Source organism: Bufo bufo, chromosome 9 (genome assembly GCF_905171765.1).
Source record: "Bufo bufo chromosome 9, aBufBuf1.1, whole genome shotgun sequence".
Classification (NCBI taxonomy): Eukaryota; Metazoa; Chordata; class Amphibia; order Anura; family Bufonidae; genus Bufo; species Bufo bufo.
This window is the reverse complement of record NC_053397.1, coordinates 52,051,624-52,065,215: the sequence shown is the minus strand read 5'-3', so window position 1 is coordinate 52,065,215 and position 13,592 is coordinate 52,051,624. Positions and strand designations below refer to the sequence as shown.

At 42.7% G+C, this 13,592-nt stretch overlaps 1 protein-coding gene across 1 annotated transcript in view; it reads left to right on the top strand.

Moving 5' to 3' along the window:
- LOC120978502 (very-long-chain enoyl-CoA reductase-like) overlaps positions 1-13,592 on the top strand; it is a 142,792-nt gene that overhangs the window by 10,598 nt on the left and 118,602 nt on the right. The window lies entirely within an intron of this gene.

Here is a 13,592-nt window from a genome sequence, read left to right as displayed (position 1 = left end):
TTTTTACATATACCCATGCTGGGTGAGATAAATATCTTGGTCAAATGACAACTTTGTATAAAAAAATGGGAAAAGTTGTCTTTTGCCAAGATATTTCTCTCACCCAGCATGGGTATATATAAAATGACACCCCAAAACACATTCCCCACCTTCTCCTGAGTACGGAGATACCAGATGTGTGACACTTTTTTGCAGCCTAGGTGGGCAAAGGGGCCCATATTCCAAAGAGCACCTTTCGGATTTCACAGGTCATTTTTTACTGAATTTGATTTCAAACTCCTTACCACACATTTGGGCCCCTAGAATGCCAGGGCAGTATAACTACCCCACAAGTGACCCCATTTTGGAAAGAAGAGACCCCAAGGTATTCGCTGATGGGCATAGTGAGTTCATAGAACTTTTTATTTTTTGTCACAAGTTAGTGGAATATGAGACTTTGTAAGAAAAAAAAAAAAAAAAATCATCATTTTCCGCTAACTTGTGACAAAAAATAAAAAGTTCTATGAACTCACTATGCCCATCAGCGAATACCTTAGGGTGTCTACTTTCAGAAATGTTGTCATTTGTGGGGTGTTTGTACTGTCTGGTCATTGTAGAACCTCAGGAAACATGACAGGTGCTCAGAAAGTCAGAGCGGCTTCAAAAAGCGGAAATTCACATTTTTGTACCATAGTTTGTAAACGCTATAACTTTTACCCAAACCATTTTTTTTTTACCCAAACATTTTTTTTTTATCAAAGACATGTAGAACTATAAATTTAGAGCAAAATTTCTATATGGATCTCGTTTTTTTTGCAAAATTTTACAACTGAAAGTGAAAAATGTCATTTTTTTGCAAAAAAATCGTTAAATTTCGATTAATAACAAAAAAAGTAAAAATGTCAGCAGCAATGAAATACCACCAAATGAAAGCTCTATTAGTGAGAAGAAAAGGAGGTAAAATTCATTTGGGTGGTAAGTTGCATGACCGAGCAATAAACGGTGAAAGTAGTGTAGGTCAGAAGTGTAAAAAGTGGCCTGGTCTTTCAGGGTGTTTAAGCACTGGGGGCTGAGGTGGTTAATCCGGCGTTTAATTCCGACACCGGAACTGCCCGCCGGATCCGGAAAAACGCGTGAAAACGGATTACATTTGAATCCTGATCAGGATTTTGATCACAATGAAAAAATGCATTGGAAAAAACGGATCCGCCATTTATGGACTTTAACTTTTTTTTCACATTTTTCGGGTTTAACATGCAAAAGCCGGATCCGTTTTGACTGAACACACAGCGCCGGATCCGGCGTTAATGCAAGTCAATAGGAAAAAAGCCTGATCCGGCGTTCAGTCAAAGTGTTCAGGCTTTTTGGCCGGAGGTAAAAATACTGCATGCTACGTTTTTCTGAAAAGCCTGATCAGTCAAAAAGACTGAACTGAAGACATCCTGATGCATCCTGAAGGACTGACTCTCCATTCAGAATGCATGGGGATAAAACTGATCAGTTCTTTTCCGGATTTGAGCCCCTAGGACGGAACTCAGCGCCGGAAAAGAAAAACGCTAGTGTGAAAGTACCCTAAGGTGTATATAAATCGATCAGTTTCATGGGAAAAATTAGCCACTGAGGAAGGAGTCTGAGTTCACTCCGAAACGCGTATGGTGATCAACAGCCCCAGGAAACAAAGTACAAGACTGGAATATTGAAGCGCTTCAAGAGAGGAGAGGGATCGGTAAGGAAATTTGTAAAGGAAAAGCCGAAAATCTACAATCCTAGTGAGACCTACCTGACCTGGCGCTTAATCGACCACCTGCGCAGGAATAACATCAGGAAACCACTAACACGGCACGCCTACAAACGATTACCGAAGATCCCCAAACCTACAGACAAGTCTCCATCAAGTTTCCTGGAAACCAGATTACTGCCTGCAGCAACCATACTACACGTGGGACGCCACGAGAGATGTAACATAACCGGCAAAACTCAACAAAACAGTGAGTAAATCAGTGCCGAGTGATTGTATATGCAGGCAGTGATATCTGAGGTACTATATCAAATATACAAAGCGACTTAATCAAGAAATACAAGTGACTTTACGGTAATCCTATCTAAATTAGATGGCTTTGCAGAGGGCACGCTACTGGTCGGGGGGGATCTTAATGTGGCCCTAGACCCATTGGTGGATGTCTCTAAGGGTTCCTCTCACCTGCCTTACTCCTACGTTAGGCGTTTCAGGGGCCTCCTTCATTCTCATCGGTTGGTGGATGTATGGCGAGTGATTAACCCGGAGATCAAAGACTTTACATTTTACTCCACTCCTAGAGATGTTTATTCCAGATTAGACTATTTTTTGATCAGACACTCGGCAGTACCTCTTATTGCCTCTTCCACTATTGACCCAATTACTTTTTCGGATCACGCCATGCTGCATGTGTCTTTGAAATCCCCTCTGCCCTCACCCCGGTCTTGGAGATGGCGTCTCAACGAATCCATGCTTCAGGATATGGAGATTGCGCAGAGTATTGACTCGGCCCTTTCTCACTACTTTGAGGAAAACCTAGTAGATGGCGCTTCCCCCCTTACGGTATGGGCTGCGCATAAATGTGTGATCAGAGGGGAGTTCATCAAACATGGAGCACGGCGTAAAAAGGAAAGGACCCTGGAAATCTCCCAGATGCTGAAGAATATTTCTGATCTGGAACAGATCCATAAACGCTCCCACGCACTGTCTGTTAGAGCTGAGCTCACACAGGCAAGGTGTAAGCTCAAAGATAAACTAGATACCCGGACTAAAATCCTCCTCTCACAGGGTAGGAGATACTTCTTTGAACATGGCAATAAGTGTGGTAGACTCTTGGCCAGATCCCTACGTGAACAAAGGGCAAGGAATTATATTCCACGCATTGCTCCACCACGGGGACCAGTGTTACATAATCCTGACTCGATTGCAGAAGCTTTTTCTCAATTTTATCAGAACCTTTACAATCTTCCTCAACCCAGTCAATCTAGTCAGATCTTGAATTCGGCCATGAGCTCCTATTTGGTTAAGTCAGGTTTACCGAAATTACCGAGTGAGGCTATTGAGAGTTTGAACAGTCCGTTTACAGCTGATGAGATTGGGGAGGCCCTGAAATCAATGCAACCTAGTAAGGCCCCAGGCCCAGATGGCCTACCAGCCTCTTATTATAAGAGATTCCTTCCCCTCCTGTGTTCTCCCCTTACCAATGCCTTGAATAAATTAAGCTCAGGAGTACCTCTCCCTAAAGACATGTCTCATGCACACATAACTGTTATCCATAAGGAGGGCAAGGACCCGACCACCTGCGCCAGTTACCGGCCTATTTCTCTACTTAATGTGGACATTAAGCTCTTCGCAAAGATTTTAGCCACCCGCCTGACCCCATACCTGACAGACCTTATTCACCTAGATCAAGTGGGTTTCATTCCCTCAAGGGAGGCGAGAGATAACACCACAAAGGTCTTAAACCTGGTACATCTGGCCAAAATTCAACGGTCCACTCTATGTCTCCTGTCCACAGATGCCGAAAAGGCTTTTGACAGGGTAGGTTGGCCTTGGTTATTTGCAGTATTAAACCATGTGGGTGTGGAGGGTTCCTTATTGACGTGGATCCGCTCCTTATACTCCTCTCCCTCGGCAGCCGCAAAGGTTAATGGTGTCCTCTCGCCTCCCTTTGAGATCAGGAATGGTACACGCCAGGGTTGCCCTCTATCCCCTTTAATTTTTATCCTCACCCTAGAACCACTCCTGAGGACTATAAGGAACAACCCGGACATTTCCGGTCTTATGGTAAAGGAAAAGGAGTTTAAGATAGCGGCCTATGCAGACGACCTGTTGTTCATGATAACCAAGCCTCAAGTTGCCCTCCCTAACCTGATTGAGGAATTCAAAGTATTCCATAACTTGTCCAATCTGAAAATTAACTTACAGAAATCGGAAGCGCTTAATGTCTCCATTCCACCGGCTCTAGAAGCCGAACTGGCGGGCTCCTTGCCTTTCCGTTGGGCGACAGGTTGCATTAAATATTTGGGCACAATGATTCCCAGGGATTTGCGTGAGCTTTTCTCCAGGAATTTTACTCCTCTCTTAAATCGGATAAGAGATGACCTAAAGAGATGGTCCAAAGGTCTATATACGTGGTTTGGCAGGTGCGCCATTTTTAAAATGAACGTCCTCCCACGCTTACTGTATCTGTTTCAGACCCTTCCTATCCACATTCCAGCCAGTTTCTTCTCTGTTGTACATCGGGATCTCTTTAGATTTCTATGGGCAGGGAAAAATTCGAGACTGTCTAGATCCTTATTACATGTGCCGAAGGAAAGGGGGGGCCTGGGGATTCCGGATCTAAGAAAGTATTATGCAGCCTCTATGTTTCAACGTGTGGTAGATTGGTCCCGACACACTCAGTTCAAGCAATGGATCTCAATTGAGCAATCCACATCACGAACTCCTTTGGCCCTCCTTCCATGGACGGATAGGAAGGTCCCGAGTGACCTTTCTTCCCATCCTCTCATAGGCCCTACCTTAGCTCAATTCCGTAAGTACCAACAGATATCTACAATCTCCCCTGCACCATCTCCAATGTTCCCTATCTTAGGACATCCGGACTTCCCAGCGGGTTGCTCAGGGGGTACGTTCGCACAGTGGAGGTCGAGTGGTAGGTGTAGGGCACCATTCTTCAGAACTTCTGGCAGATGGCTCACTTACTCTGAACTATTAGGTAGGACAGACCCCTGTCCTCTAGGTCCATGGAGATCAAGGCAGCTACATCATTTCCTTTCTTCTATCCCATCCACTCATGGATATGATAGGGCACTCACTTCTTTTGAAAAGATTTGTATAGGTTCTGGATTATATCGGCACTCTCTCTCAGAATTATACAAGGCATTGGTAACGCCGGGTTCGGACTATCTCCCACCTTACTCAGCAACATGGGCTCAGGACTTGCAGAGGGATATCTCCTCCGACCAGTGGCTTAGAATATTCCAGTTTACTCATAAATCTTCCATTGCAAGTAAATATCAGGAGGCCAGTTACAAATTACTATCGAGGTGGTATTATGTTCCTACCCGTCTTCAAAAAATGTTTCCGTCGGCTTCTCCTCTATGTTGGAGATGTGATGCCCACCAAGGTTCCCTTCTGCATATTTTCTGGCAATGTGACAAAGTCAAACCATTCTGGGAGGCGGTCCAAAAGGCCCTGGCCTCAATTTTTCCCTTTTCAATCCCTAACACTCCAGAGTTTTTCTTACTCTTTCTTTCGGACTTGCCGTTGATATTACTTCGACGATCTTGTCTGCGTTATCTGGTTATAGCAGCTAGAGCTTGTGTCCCTGCGAGGTGGAAGTCTGGTTCGCCTCCCTCTGTGGGAATGTGGATTCAGAAAGTAGAAGAGATTCGGAGAATGGAGGAACTCACAGCATCCTTGAAAGGTGGTAACAGAGCTTTTGTAGATATGTGGTCTCCTTGGTTCACTTTTCAGGAATCCGCGGAATATCAGAATTTGCTGTCCTAAGAGTCTAGGCCGGACACTACTATACTCCTCACTTATCCACCCCTGCCCCCCCTTAAATCCTTTCCCCCTCAATTCTTCCTTTTGTATCCTCGTCTTGTGCCTCCCCCCCCCCATCCATGTCATTGTCAGTTAAATTTCCTTTTACTTTTATGCTATGGCTACATTTTCTATGGCTCTTTTCTTTTTGATTTTTGTATGGTTCTTGTTGATGAATCGATGTGCCTTATTGTCACCATGGGCTGAACACCAAACACAGACGTATGTGTTATATTTGTTTGTAAACTGTTGGATTATGCTTCATGATATCAGTCGGCATGGTCTCGACTATTATTTTCTAAAGTATGTGATTCAACATGCAATAATGCTGTTATTATTACAAAATAAGAAATAAAGAATTAAAAAAAAAAAAAAAAAAAAAAAAAAAAAAGAAATACAAGTGACTTTACTGAGTATTTGATTATCTGACTTTCTTTCATAAATTTAAATATCGCCGACTGAAGCATCAGTTGAGTCTGCGAATTCACCGGAGGAACAAAATTATTCATTTTTATAGAGCTACTCCACAGAAAGTGTTGACCAAATATAGGGATTTACTAGGACTATTCCCTTTCATGTTTTATTCGTATTTTTATTCATATTGTGTTATTATCAATTTTATGATTACAATTTAGTATGTGGATATATTTTACATAAACTATTTAGTTTGAATAAATCTATCGTTTTTACAAACTCCCTATGTGTAGCTGAATGAAGGTGTGCCCTACTATTTCTTCATTTTTAAGATATGGATATTGTTCGAATTATAGGAACATATGACAACTATAGCAAGGAAGTGAGAAATATCCTGCAGAAATATTGGGAAAGGTTACTCTTGGACCCAGATGTTAAAGATAGTCTTCCCCCATACTCCGCAATTACATACAGAAGAGGGAAATCCCTGGGGGATAGGTTTGTCCATAGCCAGTACAAATCACTGAACAAACCAGGTACATGGCTGGTCAGAAAACCCATAGGTACCTTTTAGATGTGGCACATGTATCGCCTGTCAATATATATGTCAAACAAAGACTTTCACCAGCCACATGACCCAAAAAACATATACCATCAGAGATTTAGCAAATTTCAAAACAACTAGGGTTGTATATTTATGTACATGTACATGTTTGCTGCAATATGTAGGAAAAACAAAAAGAGAGCTTAGAAGAAGAATAGGGGACCACCTGAGAGACATCAGATACAAAAGGGACACCACAATTTCCAGGCATATACAGGAATTTCATGATGGAGATAGTAAATCGTTAAATTTCTTTGTGATAGAGGTTGTTCGCCCGTCACCACGGGGGGTGACCTGAACAGAAAAATATCACAAAAAGAGGCGGAGTAGATCCACAGACTTAAAACTGTGAAACCGCTCGGCCTAAATGAGACGCTGTCCTTTGCTTGCTTTATTTGATCTTTCACACTATATACAGTTGCAAGAAAAAGTGTGTGAACCCTTTGGAATGATATGGATTTCTGCACAAATTGGTCATAAAATGTGATCTGATCTTCATCTAAGTCACAACAATAGTCAATCACAGTCTGCTTAAACTAATAACACACAAAGAATTAAATGTTACCATGTTTTTATTGAACACACCATGTAAACATTCACAGTGCAGGTAGAAAAAGTATGTGAACCCTTGGATTTAATAACTGGTTGAACCTCCTTTGGCAGCAATAACTTCAACCAAACGTTTCCTGTAGTTGCAGATCAGACGTGCACAACAGTCAGGAGTAATTCTTGACCATTCCTCTTTACAGAACTGTTTCAGTTCAGCAATATTCTTGGGATGTCTGGTGTGAATCGCTTTCTTGAGGTCATGCCACAGCATCTCAATCAGGTTGAGGTCAGGACTCTGACTGGGCCACTCCAGAAGGCGTATTTTCTTCTGTTTAAGCTATTCTGTTGTTGATTTACTTCTATGCTTTGGGTCGTTGTCCTGTTGCAACACCCATCTTCTGTTGAGCTTCAGCTGGTGGACAGATGGCCTTAAGTTCTCCTGCAAAATGTCTTGATAAACTTGGGAATTCACTATTCCTTCGATGATCGCAATCCATCCAGGCCCTGACGCAGCAAAGCAGCCCCAAACCATGATGCCCCCACCACCATACTTCACAGTTGGGATGAGGTTTTGATGTTGGTGTGCTGTGCCTCTTTTTCTCCAAACATAGTGTTGTGTGTTTCTTCCAAACAACTAAACTTTGGTTTCATCTGTCCACAGAATATTTTGCCAGTACTGCTGTGGAACATCCAGGTGCTCTTGTGCAAACTGTAAACGTGCAGCAATGTTTTTTTTGGACAGCAGTGGCTTCCTCTGTGGTATCCTCCCATGAAATCCATTCTTGTTTAGTGTTTTACGTATCGTAGATTCGCTAACAGGGATGTTAGCATATGCCAGAGACTTTTGTCAGTCTTTGGCTGACACTCTAGGATTCTTCTTCACCTCATTGAGCAGTCTGCGCTGTGCTCTTGCAGTCATCTTTACAGGACGGCCACTCCTAGGGAGAGTAGCAGCAGTGCTGAACTTTCTCCATTTATAGACAATTTGTCTTACCGTGGACTGATGAACAGCAAGGCTTTTAAAGATAGTTTTATAACCCTTTCCAGCTTTATGCAAGTCAACAATTCTTAATCGTAGGTCTTCTGAGAGCTCTTTTGTGCGAGGCATCATTCACATCAGGCAATGCTTCTTGTGAAAAGCAAACCCAGAACTGGTGTTTTTTTTCTTTTTTTATAGGGAAGGGCAGCTGTAACCAACACCTCCAATCTCATCTCATTGATTGGACTCCAGTTGGCTGACACCTCACTCCAATTAGCTCTTGGAGATGTCATTAGTCTAGGGGTTCACATACTTTTTCCACCTGCACTGTGAATGTTTATATGGTGTGTTCAATAAAAACATGGTAACATTTAATTCTTTGTGTTTTATTAGTTTAAGCAGACTGTGATTGTCTATTGTTGTGACTTAGATAAAGATTAGATCACATTTTATGACCAATTTGTGCAGAAATCAATATAATTCCAAAGGGTTCACATACTTTTTCTTGCAACTGTATATGTCATAAAAGCCTAAGTGTAAACCTCAGACAAGCGTATAAGAATAATGACACTATTATCTTAGGCAAGTCAGGATTAAATGTATTAGACCAAAAATGGTCAAACACTACACTGCGTGCAGAATTATTAGGCAAATGAGTATTTTGACCACATCATCCTCTTTATGCATGTTGTCTTACTCCAAGCTGTATAGGCTCGAAAGCCTACTACCAATTAAGCATATTAGGTGATGTGCATCTCTGTAATGAGAAGGGGTGTGGTCTAATGACATCAACAACCTATATTAGGTGTGCATAATTATTATGCAACTTCCTTTCCTTTGGCAAAATGGGTCAAAAGAAGGACTTGACAGGCTCAGAAAAGTCAAAAATAGTGAGATATCTTGCAGAGGGATGCAGCACTCTTAAAATTGCAAAGCTTCTGAAGCGTGATCATCGAACAATCAAGCGTTTCATTCAAAATAGTCAACAGGGTCGCAAGAAGCGTGTGGAAAAACCAAGGCGCAAAATAACTGCCCATGAACTGAGAAAAGTCAAGCGTGCAGCTGCCAAGATGCCACTTGCCACCAGTTTGGCCATATTTCAGAGCTGCAACATCACTGGAGTGCCCAAAAGCACAAGGTGTGCAATACTCAGAGACATGGCCAAGGTAAGAAAGGCTGAAAGACGACCACCACTGAACAAGACACACAAGCTGAAACGTCAAGACTGGGCCAAGAAATATCTCAAGACTGATTTTTCTAAGATTTTATGGACTGATGAAATGAGAGTGAGTCTTGATGGGCCAGATGGATGGGCCCGTGGCTGGATTGGTAAAGGGCAGAGAGCTCCAGTCCGACTCAGACGCCAGCAAGGTGGAGGTGGAGTACTGGTTTGGGCTGGTATCATCAAAGATGAGCTTGTGGGGCCTTTTCGGGTTGAGGATGGAGTCAAGCTCAACTCCCAGTCCTACTTCCAGTTTCTGGAAGACACCTTCTTCAAGCAGTGGTACAGGAAGAAGTCTGCATCCTTCAAGAAAAACATGATTTTCATGCAGGACAATGCTCCATCACACGCGTCCAAGTACTCCACAGCGTGGCTGGCAAGAAAGGGTATAAAAGAAGAAAATCTAATGACATGGCCTCCTTGTTCACCTGATCTGAACCCCATTGAGAACCTGTGGTCCATCATCAAATGTGAGATTTACAAGGAGGGAAAACAGTACACCTCTCTGAACAGTGTCTGGGAGGCTGTGGTTGCTGCTGCACGCAATGTTGATGGTGAACAGATCAAAACACTGACAGAATCCATGGATGGCAGGCTTTTGAGTGTCCTTGCAAAGAAAGGTGGCTATATTGGTCACTGATTTGTTTTTGTTTTGTTTTTGAATGTCAGAAATGTATATTTGTGAATGTTGAGATGTTATATTGGTTTCACTGGTAAAAATAAATAATTTAAATGGGTATATATTTGTTTTTTGTTAAGTTTCCTAATAATTATGCACAGTAATAGTCACCTGCACACACAGATATCCCCCTAAAATAGCTAAAACTAAAAACAAACTAAAAACTACTTCCAAAAATATTCAGCTTTGATATTAATGAGTTTTTTGGGTTCATTGAGAACATGGTTGTTGTTCAATAATAAAATTAATCCTCAAAAATACAACTTGCCTAATAATTCTGCACTCCCTGTACTATACATCAAAAAGTATGAGGAAATCCCCCCCTGCTTTTTATCCTGACAATTGAGACACTGATGCAGGCTGTGCGTCTACACCCTGATATATTAGGTATGACGGTTGATGGGGTGAACCATCAGGCAGCTGCATTTGCAGATGATGTGCTCTTCCTTATCACCAACCCACAGAAAGCATTTCCAGCAATTTTAAAAGTTTTAAGTCAAATTAACTCCCTATCGAACTTCTTAGTGAATATAACGAAATCCACAGTCCTCAATGTGTCAATCCCAGAAGCAGAAATACCTGCCCTCCGCACACTCACCTCCTTTCAGTGATCCTTGCATTCAGTGACATTTTTGGGAGTTAAACTTACCCCGGACTTCACTAAATTATTGTCACGGATGTTGTAGGGGAGAACACCAAAAGACAACAAGAAGGAAGGGAAAAGACACTAGGCCTCACCACTAGGGAAGGAAAAGGGTCACCACCTATAAATCCCTGCTCCTGGCCCTAACTCCTATCCGTATGGGCACCTCTCGATGGTAGAGATGCCCATACACAGGAACCTAGAAAACCCTGGTGGCCCTCAGATGCCCTAATAGTAATGACAGGGCAGAGACAACCTGCTCCTTCCCTGGTGAAGGAACCAGTGTCTCACTAAGGCCTAGTAAACAACAAAGGTGGGGGGGAATACAAAACACAACAAGCGGAACACTTAACTTCTGAGGCTGATGGATGATGGACGAACAGGACTTCACCACGAACCACACTCCAGCTCTTCCAAAAACCAAATGAAGCTATCCAGAGCAAGGAGTGATGGGTAAAGTAGGACTAAATAGGGGGAGGTAAAGGTCACATGATCCACACCTGAACAGGGGGTGTGGACATACCAGCAACACACAGACAAAGTGAAACCAAAAGAGGCTGTCAGATAACTAATGTGCAGATAATCTTTCAGACCTTCTCAAACCTGTCACCGGCGTGACAATTATACACCGAAAACTTCCTTCCCTTGCCCAAAAGATTAGAGGAATTAACAAGTGCATGGGACATACCCTATGTCTCGTGGTTCGGGAGAAAGACCCTCCATAAAACTATCTTGATGCCCACAATGCTGTACTATTTGCAGGCACTACCTATACCCACAGCGTATTTTACACGGATACGTACTATTTTTTCCAAATTTCTTTGGGGTGGGAAAAGAGCACGATTACCTTATAAACAGATAATCCGCCCACGAGCAGAGGGAGGTCTTGGCGTTCCTGACCTCTACAGATATCACAAGGCAATAATATGCGCTAGATGTCTGGAATGGTTGAGACCGTCTGAACAACGACTAGATCTACAAGTGGAAAACAGTATATCCCTCATTCCACTTAGATCTTTATTACTGTCAGACACCTGAAACTACGGATACAGATGCCTGTGCTAGCATTTCTCCTGCGGTGTTGCTATCAGTGTGTGAAGAGTGGGAGAAGAGGGTTGCATTGACAATCCAACACAATGGGCAGCACATTGAACACATTTTCTAAGTGATCAGAAACTTGTAAATAACTCATGAAAGAATAAAGTTACGTTAAAACCAAGCACACCATTGTTTTTCTTGTGAAATTCCCAATAAGTTTGATGTGTCACATGACCCTCTTCCTATTGAAAAAACAAAAGTTGGATTCAAAATGGCCACCATGGTCACCACCCATCTATGACAGGCGCTATTATCTCTATGACCGGCCCGGGATTTCTAATGCTCAGGCGCCAAAATATTATCTAGTGCGCCGACGCGAGAATGAGGTCCTAGCAACGGAACGCATATATGACTTAGGGACGTATACATCAGTGACGTCCGACGTTCCAATTGAGAAGTCGGCGCTTCCTATACAGGCAAATAACCTGCCGCAGGCGCAGTGGACTGGAACGCATACCGCGAACGCGCGTTGTGAGCAGGTGTAGTAACTTTAATGGATTACTTTGGGTATATGAGGCAGGCATATTGCTGCAGCTATTGAGCTTCACTTCATCATCTATATCCCCTGATGAACCTGTCCTCTATTCTGACAGGTGAAACCCATTGGGATGGTATGCTTGGAAAATATTATTGATTTTGTCTGGGAGGGAAAGTTATTGCCAGGGTAAGCCACCGATAAGTGGTGCCGTTCCTTTTTGGGGCGATTCCTCCACTTTTAGGCATGGTGTGATAGTCCAAGTAGGGGTTCATCTCCCGCCACCCAGCCAAAAGCTTATATCCTATAAGATGGAAAAGTGGAACGTGGCGTACCAGTGATAAAGATCCCTGTATTCTAAACCTTTGGAACCACCATATTCCACAGCGTCGACTCAACGATCAAGTGAACGACGGCAAGGTGAAAATTGAAAACAGGGTGATCCGCAAAGACGTCATTTTCTCTTTAACTCTGGAGTGTGGAGCCATCACATTATTCTGGACTTAACCAGCATCAAAACCGTGAGTGGCTACAAATGTAGCATTAATATTGGAATTTGCAATCCATATATGCAGTCTTCCCTTCCAATATGATATCCCAGGCTGTTCCTGCAGTATATTTATAAGATTCATATCCATTATTTTTGTGGGATTTATTTGAAGAATTAAATATAAAAGTTACGTTTTAAGTAGGTTCATTTTTTCAGCGATAAGAATTGGATATATATTATATACCTACACCCATATGTATCTAACTGCACCTGTGAAATAGTAAAGTGAGGAATCTAAAAATGTTTTCTGTGAAACTCTGTCGAGACGCGGCTGAAAGAAGGTGTCATGGCGGTCTTATCTCCGAATGTAGATGTTGAGGAAAGTCTACATCACAGGAGATGTCGCTGGATGGATGAGGTATGTGCTGCTGTATTCTACTGTATATTTTGTAGCGATGTATGTAATGTCCATCCACAATATCTGTTTCACGGTAGGGTTGGGGGAGCAGATTGAGAATATGGCCCACCCTGCCGCATCCCGGCCCCAGACTTCAGGTCACACTGTGCGTGTTCTGAAATCTGGGGCCTCATAACCATCTACTATATTATCTGTACTCAGAGAGTTATCACTGTGTTATCTGTGGTGTTACATAGGACTGCAGGTGACATCTACTACATTATCTGTAAAAAGGGCCGTGCCCACAGGTTGGGCGCAATACATGGCTTGCCCCAGGTGCTGGCAACCCATGCTACGCCTCTGATTGTGGTAACCCACCCTTGGATTATTACGCTGTATGTGCCAGTACACCATAAGTGCTTATTCACACTCTGCGGGAGTGATTTATTAAAAGTGGTGCAACGGAAAACTGGCATAGTTGCTTGTAGCAACCAATCAGA